This window comes from Bubalus kerabau, chromosome 18, assembly GCF_029407905.1.
Source record: "Bubalus kerabau isolate K-KA32 ecotype Philippines breed swamp buffalo chromosome 18, PCC_UOA_SB_1v2, whole genome shotgun sequence".
NCBI lineage: Eukaryota > Metazoa > Chordata > Mammalia > Artiodactyla > Bovidae > Bubalus > Bubalus kerabau.
In genome coordinates this window covers 37,408,714-37,421,726 of record NC_073641.1, presented here as the reverse complement: position 1 = coordinate 37,421,726, position 13,013 = coordinate 37,408,714, and the positions used below count along the sequence as shown (strand labels likewise).

At 42.5% G+C, this 13,013-nt stretch overlaps 1 long non-coding RNA gene across 1 annotated transcript; it reads right to left on the bottom strand.

The window, feature by feature from the left end:
* Nucleotides 1-4,084: 4,084 nt before the first annotated feature.
* LOC129633385 (uncharacterized) lies at nucleotides 4,085-6,174 on the bottom strand. Its single transcript, XR_008705047.1, has 3 exons — nucleotides 6,059-6,174; nucleotides 5,796-5,875; nucleotides 4,085-5,495 (listed from the first exon to the last, which is right to left on the bottom strand). It is a non-coding gene; the product is annotated as an uncharacterized LOC129633385 (long non-coding RNA).
* Between the last annotated feature and the right edge of the window lie 6,839 nt (nucleotides 6,175-13,013).

Genomic DNA, 13,013 nt, shown 5'->3' with positions numbered 1-13,013 from the left:
TCAGTGGCTGAGTGAGGTGGGTGCATGGAGGCTGGCCTTCCAGCCCAGTGTGGGACAACTCCAACAGCCCATTTTTGCTCCAGAGCCCCCCAAAGGTTGGCTGAACTTGCTCCTGGGGAAGTTTGAAGTTCAATTTCTCCTTTATCCCAATCTGGCTCTAGCTCTTTCACAGCTGTTGTCTCAAGGACACCGCCTAATAAACTTCCTGTGCTGTAAACTCTTCTTCCCAGGGAATCCAACCTGCCGTGACGGGGAAAGAGGACTTTCAGAGAAAAGACTATAGGAAGTAAAGAAAAAGAGTCAGGAATTAGGGATGTACATGAAGCTGTTAGTCAGGGTTCTCCAGAGAAACAGAACCTACAGGATGTGTGTGTGTGTAAATAGAAAGAGGTTTACCATAAGGAACTGACTTCCCCAATTTCAGAGACTGTGAGACCCAATCTCAGGCAAGCCAAGTCCACACATAAAATGAACCATCAGAGACACTCTCTCAGGGCCCAGGAAGTTCCCTCTGGATCCTCCAAGGATTTCCCTCCACCCCCAGTACACACATGCACACATGTGCTCACACCCACACATGTACACAGGCCCAGGAGGTGGACTTTTGCACCTACGGTGGTGTACACCAGCAAGCTGCCTGATTTCAGCATCCCCTCCCAGGCCCTGTAAAGCAAAAGACTTTATAGAATTCTTGGGTAAAGAATCATTCCAGGCATTGAATAGTAACTTCAGGAAAGGTGAGAGAAATTGGGATCCAAAAAACACAAAAAGGAAAGTGTCTCTCCACCCAGGCAGAGATGGCAGCAGCAGTTTAGGGGCTCACAAGGCCCTGGGCCATGTTTGTGCAAACAGTAGCCAAGCCAAGCAAGCTCATTCTTCCTTACTTTTCAAGTCCCGGTGAAACAGAAAAGAAGAAGCCATCCCTGGGGGTTCAGCAGGAACGGGCTGAGCTGTTGCCCAGCACAACCTCCCGGCTCAAGACTGGTCTAAGTCCATCCATTCTTCAATGATCTTTACCCTTATTTGTCATTGTCAACTCCTTTTTTTTCTCTGTATCGATCTAAGTATATATTACAATCGCTTTTGTCTTTTCTGTTCGATTACTGGCAGCCCAACTAGGAAAGTTTAATATGTACCTAAGAGGGTCAAGGGAGAAGGCAATGGCACCCAACTCCTGTACTCCTGCCTGGAGAGTCCCGTGGACGGAGGAGCCTGGAAGGCTGCGGTCGATGGGGTCGCTGGGGTCGCTGAGGGTCAGACACGACTGAGCTTTACTTTCACTTTTCACTTTCATGCATTGGAGAAGGAAATGGCAACCCACTCCAGTGTTCTTGCCTGGAGAATCCCAGGGACGGGGGAGCCTGGTGGGCTGCCATCTACGGGGTCGCACAGAGTCGGACACGACTGAAGTGACTTAGCAGCAGCAAGAGGGTCAAGGATGGCTTTCCTTCTCACATGCACTCAAAAAAAGTCAATATCAAGATCTCATTAGAATGTTCTCATAACTTTCCTATCCAAAATATACATAGACAACACACATTCTATAAATGTATACTATGTCATATAACATAAAAGAATATATATGATATAGTCTATAAGTAATAGTGGGATATTTAGAAAATATCAATTACTGGTTCTCAAAATCCTTGTTAGAATATATCCAAGCTACAACAAAGGAAACTTGGAAGACTCAGGACGTGGTTTAGAACTGGGTGGCTTGTACTGATCACTAAAAAAAAAAGCCCAATCCCCCTGGGAAACGAAGACCCAGAGAAATAACATGCTTTGTCCCCAAACAGCAAGTCAGTTGTGGAGTTGGGTTTTGAACACAAGTCTTGACCCCTATGACAGACACATCATAAAAATATTTTCTTGGCTTCTCAACTTCATACAGTAAACCTGTCATTTTCAGAAAAACAGTCTCACATGCAAGCGGGACTTTCCATTGTTTGCTAATGGATTGGCAGATGATACTTAAATTTCAGCCTGACTTTTCTTCTCATTATATCCACAATGGGGTCATCAGTGTCTTGCCAGGCACAGAGAAAGAAAGGTTTCTGCTCATGAATCTGGATTCCTCGGAGTTAGCTAAACGACCCCGAACTTCAGAGATTTGTGATACCTGACATTTTATTGCATTATATAATAGTCATCCTTTCCCCACCCCTAGCCTCCATCAAAAGTGCAATCATGTACATAAAGAAAGACCTTTTTAAAAAATAAGTTGAGCATTCGTCCTTGAAACAAATACAGCTATGCTTCTGGTGTTGCAAACCAATATAGGCCATCACAGCCCCTCCCTCCAGGAAAATTAATAATCCATGAGGGTTTTCAGGAATTGCTAGAAGGATGACACCCACCCTTTCTAGATTTCCCGGAAGAATCCTGATTTCTTTCTGACAAATAAGTTCATTAAGCATGTAATGAAATTTGCTTTTGATTTTTAGACCTTTGTAAATGTTTCATATTCATCAGAAAAAAAAAAAAAATAATAACCCTGTGTTGGACCTTGCATCCTGATAGTGTGTTCGGAAATGTGGGGGCTGTAACGCAATGGGCAGAATGAGCCAGAAGACAACAGCCTCCAGGCAGAGCATCTCTGCCTAGGCCGGGTGACCGGCTCCTCCCACCTGCCCGGTCCCCAGGGCACTGACAGCAGGCAGCAGACACTAACGCTCTGCTCCCGTACACAGGCGTGGGCAGCACCCTAATTTCTCCCTACAAAGCAAATTTCATCTTGCCTTTTGCAAATGATGCATTTGACTCATCTTCCCCTCTGAGGGTTACGTGATGACTGGCTACAGGCTGTAAATTCAACTGAGTCATGAGTGCAGAATTGCCAGTTGTGCCCATTCAATCATACTTAACACTCAGTTCTATGAAACCCCAAACACACCAAAGCTACTTGAAAGCAGGGTCCAGATCAGACCAGCCGCGGAGGGCGTCTCCCCCACTGCTGCTCCCTCTGCCGTTTTCCCTGAACCACGACCTGCTCCTCTAGTTGCATCTCCTTTTTTTCCAACTAAAAATAAAGAATAAAATTTTTTTTCTTTTGGTTTCTAAATACTGTTCTTTTTCTATTATTGAAGTATAGTTGATTTACGATAATTGTATCAGTATCACATGCATGGGCTTCCCTGGTGGCTCAGCAGTCAAGAATCCACCTGCCAGTGCAGATGACATGGATTCGATCCCTGGGTCGGGAAGATCCCCTGGAGAAGAAAATGGCAACCCACTCCAGTATTCTTGCCTAGACAATTACATGGAGGAGCCTGGAGGTTGCAAAGAGTCAGACACCACTGAGTAACTAAACAACGAAAACAATCAGGTGTATAGCAAAGTGATTCAGCTTTTTCTCTTTCTTTTTTTTTTTTGCAGATTATATTCCATTAACTTTCCATGTGGTGCTAGTGGTAAAGAACCTACCTGCCAATGCAGGAGACATAAAAGACATGGGTTCAATCCCTGGGTCAGGAAGATCCCCTGGAAGAGGGCATAGCAACCCACTCCAGTATTCTTGCCTAGAGAATCCCATGGACAGAGGAGCTTGGTGGGCTACAGTCCATGGGGCCACACAGAGTCAGACACAACCGAAGCGACTTAGCATGCAAGCATATGTTATTACCTGATATGGGGTATAATCCCTGTGCTATACAGTAAATCCTTCTTGCTTATCTGTTTTATGTTAGCAGTTTCATTCTTTCCACCTTTCTGTCATCCCCTCTGCACCCCTGCACCCCCAGTCCAGTCAGATCTGCGTGTAAATGGTGAGCAGCACAGTCTCTCTCCTCCCCGAAGCTGCTGTCAGTTTCTGGCTGCAGGAATCACAATCTTGTCAACAGCCCGAGCCAGAGTGTCCTGTGCTCCCCACCCTTTCTTCCTGTCACCTTCCCATTCATTTCCTGTGAGCTCTGACCCTTTCTTGGGAACATTAATTAACCATGATGCTTTTTTATTAGAATTCTAGGAAAGTGGATATCCGTATGACTCACACTTCTGCAGTTTAAAGCAGTATTTACTATATTTAATTGAGCAGATGAGTTTTGGTTTTGTTTTTTGTTTTTTTTTACTAGACATTCACTGTATGGATTTACAACCATCTGTGTGAAACCATTCTGGGAAAGAAAAAAAAAAAATCAGCACCACTGGTTATAATGAGGCTTTGCCATATCACTAAAACTCTGAGTGAAAACATATGGGATGGTTATCTTTAAATGATCTCATAAATGTCTTTACTTAGGAATACAACAGATTTCTTTTATAATGCTTGGTTTAAAAATAAAACACCACCCTTGGAAATTATATTCCACCACTCTTGGCTTGACAAGAAAAGGCTTTTACAACTTATATTGTTAGAAATTTTAAAGGAGTCTACAATTTATACAATCATGAGCTTGTTAAATAAGCTATGTAAATTTATGTGGACCAGGGTCTAAATGAATTCAGGCCTAAATAAATCAAACCCTAGCTAGACCATGATTTAATTAAACATTGACAATATGACTCATGGTACTTAAGTTTACTGATGTTTATTGCCAAAAGAGGCATCATGGCTATGACAGAGAGAAATGTAGGAGGCCTGACAGACTGTTCAAGGTTAAAATAGAAGTATCAAGATGAAAACGGCATTGTAGGAGTTTCTATAGCTGCTCAAATAAATGTCTTCAGAACAGTTTGACAGCAAGTAAACTCACAAGGTAGTCATAAAAACTCATAGATGTATATATTTATTTTTAGCTTTTATCCCTCTCATCTAGGGTTTGGGGGTTTTGGGTTTCTCTTTACCTTCTTATGAACATATATCTATATAGATACAGATGTCTACATATTTTATATAGAGATCTCATGACTATATTTTATATATCTTTTCAAGCTTAATTTTTGTTCTTGTTTTCACTTCTAATACATGACTTTTATATTTTCCCCTTTTTGTCTATTTTCTGGAATATACCCTCTGTGACTGGCATCCCTATTTGTGTCTGAGATGCTTGTGCAAGTTTGGTGACGAGCTTCCTTTCTGGAACATACGCAGGTCACCTTTCACTTGTGGGGCCTCTCTTCAGCCTGTCATCCCCCCAAGGCCCAGAGACCACAGCCAGGGTCCCCTAGGCACAAGGCAGGTTTCAGGGGAGGGCAGGTGCAGCAGGAATGTGTCTGAACCAAAACCAGAACGAATGAGCAGATGGGTATGTGTGCTTATGGAATACCAGAGCACTATTTGAAACCCAGATTCTCCTAGAACCTGAGGGCACACGGCCTTGGCAATCAGCGATCAGTATCTGACTCCCAGCTCCCAAACGGAGCAGGTAGAAAGGAGGCTGTAGCCCCACAAAGAGGCTGAGCGAGTGGCATCTGTTTCCACCCTGGCTATCTCCTCTTGTCTCAGCGCAGCCCACGGGCCCATCCACAGCTGGCTCCTCCCTGGGGTTCCCTCTGAGCAATACCATCGTGCAATGGATTCTTCCACCAACTTCTCCGAGGTAAGCCTTTCCATCCTGTTTGTGTTTTAAAGAGAGTCTTTAATGGCTTCAGGCAAAGGAGTCAGTAATTTAGGAGTTTCGGGACTCTGGCAGGGTGGGAAAGGGGTTTCTCCCTTAAGACAAAAGGTCCGTTGGTGTCCTCCACACCGTCCAGGGGTTTTATGGACCTGTGCTCCCCACCTCCCTACAGCAGGGCCCTCTCATCCTCTGCAGCCAGCTTGTCTGAGAGCTGCAGGGCTGCAGGAGGCTGGGAAATACCAGGGCTCTCAGGGGAGGACGAGGGGCTGTACTCGCCCACACCCTGACCTTACTCACGAGATTGGAGAGGGAGCTGGTGTCCCTTCCTTTCATTCTTCAAGACGAGCTTGGTCCTTCCTCCTCGGATTCTTGAACGACTTTTGGGAGAGTCAGATGGAGAGAAACGAGATTTAGGACCATGTTTAAGATTCTGCAGACTTTTCCTCAAGGATAGCCAAAGCCCAGGGCCTACAAACCCCAGGGAGGTAAAGCAGGGGAGAAAGGATACAGTTCATAAAGTGACAGAGGCACATGCTGTGAGTAGAGCTGAGTTGATGAACCTGATTTTTGGGGACCGGCAGCCCTTGTGTTCTTCTCTCTTTTCCTTCCAACCCTCCCATAGAAGCTGGCAACCTGAGAGCTGAGCCGGGCCCGTGCATTAGCCTACGGCGCCACCTAGCCACCCCAGAGGGTACTTGAGAAACACTGTGCCAGGAGGTTTTAGGGGGTTTTTTTTGTTGTTATTTCCACACCCAGAAAAGGGGGTTTCCATTTCATTCACGGAGTTCTGGGAAATGGAATTTGTATAAAACCTTTCTTGCACACGATGGAAAACATTTATTAGCGTCTAATGAGAGAATGTGGCCTAAAAGCAATTGTAATAAAAACTTACGGGGGTACGCGTTCAGTGCTCTACACTTGCGTTTTTCCCTAGTAACAGCTGTGACGGCAGTTTTTGCTTCAAGTTGATTCTGCCTCAAGTTATTGAATCTGCCTTACATTACAGGCTTTATTCAAATGACAAAGAGCTACTGTTTCTCCTATTTTCTTTTCTTTTTCTTTTCTCCTCCAGGTCAGATTTAGCTCTGGGGGAGGCCTGGGAATCCTGAAGGGAATGGAGGCTCATGAGAGACCGATTCTATGGGGAAACTTGGGACAATATCAGTCAAGGGATATTATGGCAAATTTATGACATTGCTGTACCCCCTGCCATCTTTTCAGTCAGATGAAGCTGTCCCTGCTCCCACAGACACAGCTCCAGGAGGAAATACGGGAGCTTATCAAGAGAGCAGGTACATCCTCACCATAGATGCCGTGGTCCTGCCGGCGAAGCTGGCGCTGGCCTTCCCATCTGAGATGGATAAAGCTCTGAGGCCAACAGACTCAGGGTTGCCTCTAAAGCTTTGGAAAAAAAAAAAAAAAATGTCTTAATGACTGCATTGGGAATAGGCAGTCTTTGCCTAAAGGCTCAGGAGATCTTGGAGATTGTAAACATGATCTCTGGAGCCAAATGCCTGGATTCCACATGTACTTCTCTGTTACCTAAGCCCTGCCTCAGTTTTCTAGATAATGAGTATAATCCTAGTATTTATTTCATTAGGTTTTGGTGACGATTAAATGAGATAAACTATATAAATGCTTCAGATAAGGCCTGACACATGGCAGGCACTTCATGTTTAATTATCCTAGAATTGAAAGGAACAACCTGAGTCTTCTTGCACTGAAGCAGTTTTTGTTAATTAGCATAGCAAATTGTGCCTATGTAGCAAGTCTCAGTGGCAATTTCTTTGGCTGTCTCCACATTGGCAGCAGAAACAGGAGGTATACATACAGCTTTTTAAAAAAAATTTTTTTTAGGGTTTCCCTGGTGGCCCAGTGGTAAAGAATCTGCTTGCCAATGCAGGAGATACGGGTTCAGTCCCTGATCTGGGAAGATCCCACAAGCCTCAAAGCAACTGAGCCCAAGCCCTAGAGCCCTGGAGCCACAACTACTGAAGCTCACGTGCCCTAGAGCCCATGCTCCACAAGAGAAGACACCGCAACTAGAGAGCAGCCTGTGCAGCAACAAGACCCAGCACAGCCAAAAATAATTAAAAATAAATAAAGTTATTTTTAAAAGTTTTTTAGGAGAAAGCATCCAAAAAAAGAAAAAGTAGACCACCAGTTTATCTCAGTGGATGCTCAAATAATGCTGCTAGCTGATCAGGGTTGGTTTTGTTTTTTTTTACTATTATTATCCCTCTCCAAATCACAGTACCATCTCAGGTTGATTCAATGAACTTTCCTGAACAGTCCTATGGCCATATATGGCTTTCTTTCATTTATTAGTTTGTAAGTTTCTTGAGTGCAAAAGTCCTGCCTGGTCATTCTATGCCCCCAAACAACTAAAAACTGTTATATAATTCCCTGGTGGCTCAGTTGGTAAAGGATCCACCTGTAATGCAGGAGACCACCTGCAGCACAGGGAACCCAGGCTCAATCCCTGGGTCTTGAAGATTCCCCTGGAGAAGGAAATGGCAACCCACTCCAGTATTCTTGCCTGGAAAAAGCCATGACTGTGGGCTACAGTCCACGAGATAGCAACAGTTGGACACAACTTAGAAACTAAACCACAACCACAATTTTGGATTAAACACCTAGACAGTTTGAAAGTGGTGCTTTTTCTGAATCATAGTAATATGATTAAGAGTCAGACATTATTAGTCAACTGAATTGACACTACAGTCAAATAAAAACGGGTCTCATCTTAAGGGGCATCTCTTAAGGGTCGGCCTCTAGATATCATCATCGACTCTGGGCCATTACTGTCTTCCACCAATGCCTCAGAAGAATCAAATTACAACATAGCATTATGAACAGCCCATTTCTTGGGAAGTGGTAAACTGATGCCTTTTCCCGCAAGGTGAGGGACTAAAGAATTTACCAGAAAGCCTTGACATGGTGAGTAATGCCAATGAAACAGCACTTTATCTCTGGAAGACAGGGGGTACACATTAACATACAAGCCTTTTAAAGCTGCAGCCAAAGTGCAATGCTTCCCCGAACTTCATGGACCAAGATAAATGAGGTTGTGGTCAGGTTCCAGTGCTGGAAAATGGCTTGACAAGTTTCATATATGTTGTGCCTGTAGGTTTCATTTATTTATTTAACCCGAATTAAACTCTAATTAAACAGAAAAAAAGAAGATGAATATTAATTTGACCTGAGAGCAGAGTATCACACTCTTTCTAATTTTTAATTCTCACCCTGCAGTCATATTGCAGAATTATAGAATCTCATCTAAATTGGATCAACAGCCCTTAATTAAACATTCTTACAATTTTTTAAAAGATGGGAAGACATGGATAGATATAAAAGGCTTTTTGACTGCTACACCATATAGCATTTGCTTCCAGGTCTAGTTGCAATGTTTTATATTAGGCATACCCAGAAATAAAATCTCCATTGGTTTATAGTGATTTATTTGTGTAACAGCCATTGCAATCCATGAGATCGTCTGACTTAGGGAACAGCTCTTTTTAATTGAAAACTGTGGCAAAGATCACCTGACCTGCCTCCTCAGAAACCTGTATGCAGGTCAAGAAGCAACAGTTAGAACCGGACACGGAACACCAGACTGGTTCTAAATCAGGAAAGGAGTACATCAAGGCTGCATATTGTCACCCTGTTTATTTAACTTATATGCAGAGTACATCATGCGAAATGCCAGGCTGGATGGAGCACAAGCTGAAATCAGGATTGCCGGGAGAAATATCAATAACTTCCGATACACAGTTGACACCACCCTTATGGCAGAAAGTGAAAAAGAACTAAAGAGCCTCTTGATGAAAGCGAAAGAGGAGAGTGAAGAAGTTGGCTTAAAACTCAACATTCAGAAAACTAAGATCATGACATCTGGTCCCATTATTTCATGGCAGATGGGAAAACGATGGGAACAGTGAAAGACTTAACTTCTTGGGGCTCCAAAATCACTGCAGATGGTGACTGCAGCCATGAAATTAAAAGATGCTCCTTGGAAGAAAAGCTATGACCAACCTAGACAATGTATTAAAAAGTAGAGACATTACTTTACCAACAAAATCTGTCTAGTCAAAGCTATGGTTTTTCGAGTAGTCATGTATGAATTTGAGAGTTGGACCATAAATAAAGCTGAGTGCCTTAGAAATGATGCTTTTGAACTGTGGTGTTGGAGAAGACTCTTGAGAGTTCCTTGGACTGCAAGGAGATCAAACCAGTCAATCCTAAAGGAAATTAGTCCTGAACATTCATTGGAAGGACTGCTGCTGAAGCTGAAACTCCAATACTTTGACTACCTGATGCAAAGAACCAACTCATTAGAAAAGACTCTGATGCTGGGAAAGATTGAAGGAGAGAGGAGAAGGGAACGAGAGAGGATGAGATGGTTGGATGGCATCACTGACGAGATGGACATGAGTTTGAGTAGGCTCTGGGAGTTGGTGATGTACATGGAAGCCTGGCATGCTGCAGTCCATGGGGTCGCAAAGAGTTGGACACGACTAAGCGACTGAATTGAACTGAACTGAACTGTGGCAAATCAAGCACAGGTTCTTCTTCTATATTGTTATCAGACAGTGATATATTGGAGGTGGAAAAAACCCACTGGCTCCTCATACCTCCACAATGAGCCAACACCCAGCCCCTGACAGGCATCAGTGATCTAATGAAGTGTAATACTGTACAAATGATCTACTTGGCTGAAAAATGTGGTCAAGTACATGGGCATATACACTTGAAGATATATGACTTTGTATCGTTATTGTTGTTCAGTCGCTCAGTTGTGTCTGACTCTTTGCGACCCCATGGACTGCATGCAGCATATCAGGATTCCTTATCCATCACCATCTCCCAGAGCTTGCTCAAACTTCCTCTAACCATCTCATCCTCTGTCATCCCCTTCTCCTCCCACCTTCAATCTTTCCCAGCATCAGGGTCTTTTCCAATGAGTTGGTTCTTCGCATCAGGTGGCCAAAGTATTGGAGTTTCAACTTCAGCATTAGTCCTTCCAATGAATGTTCAGGACTAATTTCCTTTAGGATTGACTAGTTTGATCTCTGTGCTGTCCAAGGGACTCTGAAGAGTCTTCTCCAACACCATAGTTCACAAACATCAATTCTTTGGTGCTCAGATTTATTTATGGTTCAACTCTCACATCCATACATGACTACTGGAAAAATCATAGCTTTGACTATACAGACCTTTGTCGGCAAAGTAATGTCTCTGTTTTTTAATATTCTATGTTGGTCATAGCTTTTCTTCCAAGGAACAAGCGTCTTTTAATTTCATGACTGCAATCACCATCTGCAGTGATTTTGGAGCCCAAGAAAATAAAATCTGTCACTGTTTCCCCATCTATTTACCATGAAGTGATGGGACCAGACACCATGATCTTAGCTTTTTGAATGTTGAGTTTATGTTAGCTTTTTCACTCTCCTCTTTCACCTTCATCAAGAGGCTCTTTAGTTCCTTTGTGAATTCAATATAATTCCAATCAAAATTCCCCTTGGCTTTGAAGAAACTCAGGAAGTTTTCCAAAACGTATATGAAGGAGCAAAGGACAAGAACGGACAAAACACTCCAAAAGAACTATATGAGAGAACTTGTCTTCCAGATATTAAAATTATTCTAGGGTTAAGGTAATTAAGATAGTGTGGTATTAGTGAGAAAGCTATAGATGAAGAAGTGCAGCAGAATATAGAGCCCAGAATCAAATCAAGATATATACAGAGATCTGACTGGCTTTTTCTAGGGCTGACATTACAGATACCCGTGTGCCTGTGATCAGTTGCTCAGTTGTGTCTGACTCTTCGTGGTCCCAAGGACTGTAGGCAGCACTAGTAGTAAAGAACCCGCCTGCCAATGCAGAAGACGCAAAAGACTTGGGTTCGATCCCTGGGTTGGGAAAATCGCCTAAAAGAGGGCATGGCAGCTGACTCCAGTAGTCTTCCCTGGAGGATCCCACGGACAGAGAAGCCTGGCAGGCTACAGTCCATAGGGTTGCACAGAGTCAGACATAACTAAAGCAACTTAGCATGCATGGACTGTAGCCTCCCAGGCTCCTCTACCCATGGAACTTTTCAGGCAAGACTACTGGAGTGGGGTGTCATTTTATACTCCAGAAGATCTTCCTAACCCAGGGATCGAACCCAGGTCTCTTGCAACTCCTGCACTGGCAGGTGGATTCTTTACCACTAGCACCCCCTGGAAAGCCTGACAGATGCCTAGGGAAAATACACATTTTTTCAGTATGTAGGTCTGGGAAAAACAAATTACCCATATATTTCAAAAATAAAATTGAGCTCTTCACATCACACATAAAAGCCAAATTCAGGTGTAGTAAAAACTTAAATGTAAAAGTAGACTTAGAAAATTGAGGAAATAATATAAGGGAACAGTTCTATGATTTTTTGGTTTAGAAATATTTCTCTGAAAAACTATATGCTACAAAAATATATGCTAAATGAAATGATCCTTAATATGAGATTAACTATATTAAAATTAAGATTTTATGTTCCTTAAAAGACACCATAATGAAAGTAAGAAGGTAAGTCAGAAACTGGAAGGTTTTTGCAACACAAAGCATTAATTTCCAGAATATATAAAGAGCTGCCATAAATCAATAAGAAAAAGACAAACAACCCAACTGACAAATGAACAAAGTGTTAAACATGTATTTCTCAGAAGAGAAATAGATGAAAATGGGTAATAATACTAGAAATTAGAAAAAAATACACAAAACCACAATGATCAGATTTTACAGTTATTATACATACAAGAAGAACACTGATAATACCCAGTATTACTAAAAATACACAACAATAGTTATACCATTTAGGAAAATAATTTGGCATTATCTAGTAAATCAGAAAAGTAGCTAAAGTCTCTGACTCTGTAATTCCACCACAAGGTAGAGTCTCTGGAGATACTTCTGCACTGTGAACCAGGAGAGATGCAGAAGAATGTTTATAGCAGCCCTGTGTGTAATTTGAAAAAAAAAAAAAAAAAACTGAAACCAGACCAAATGTTAATAAACAATAGAATGGATGAATAAATCATGGTGTGTTCACAGTGAATACATCAATGAACAAATCAGAAAGCTACACTCATCAACAATGGAATTCAGAAAGGAAACATGGAGTAAAAAAAAGCAATTAGCCGGACAAACTCATGCAGAATGATTTCATTTATAAAGCATTCAAGAACACGCAAAACTAGACAACATACTGTTTGGGGATTAAAATACATGAGGTAAAACTACAAAGAAGCTTCCCAGGTGACAGTCGTGGTAAAGAACCCGCCTGCCAATGCAGCAGATGTAAGAGACATGGGTTTGATCCCATAGACAGAGGAGCCTAATGGGCTAAGTCCACAGGATTGCAAAGAGTCAGACATGACTGAAGTGACTTAGCACATGAGCACAATGACTCTACGGGCTTTTCTGGTGGCTCAGACAATAAAGAATCTCCCTACCTACTTCAATATTCTTGCCTGGAGAAT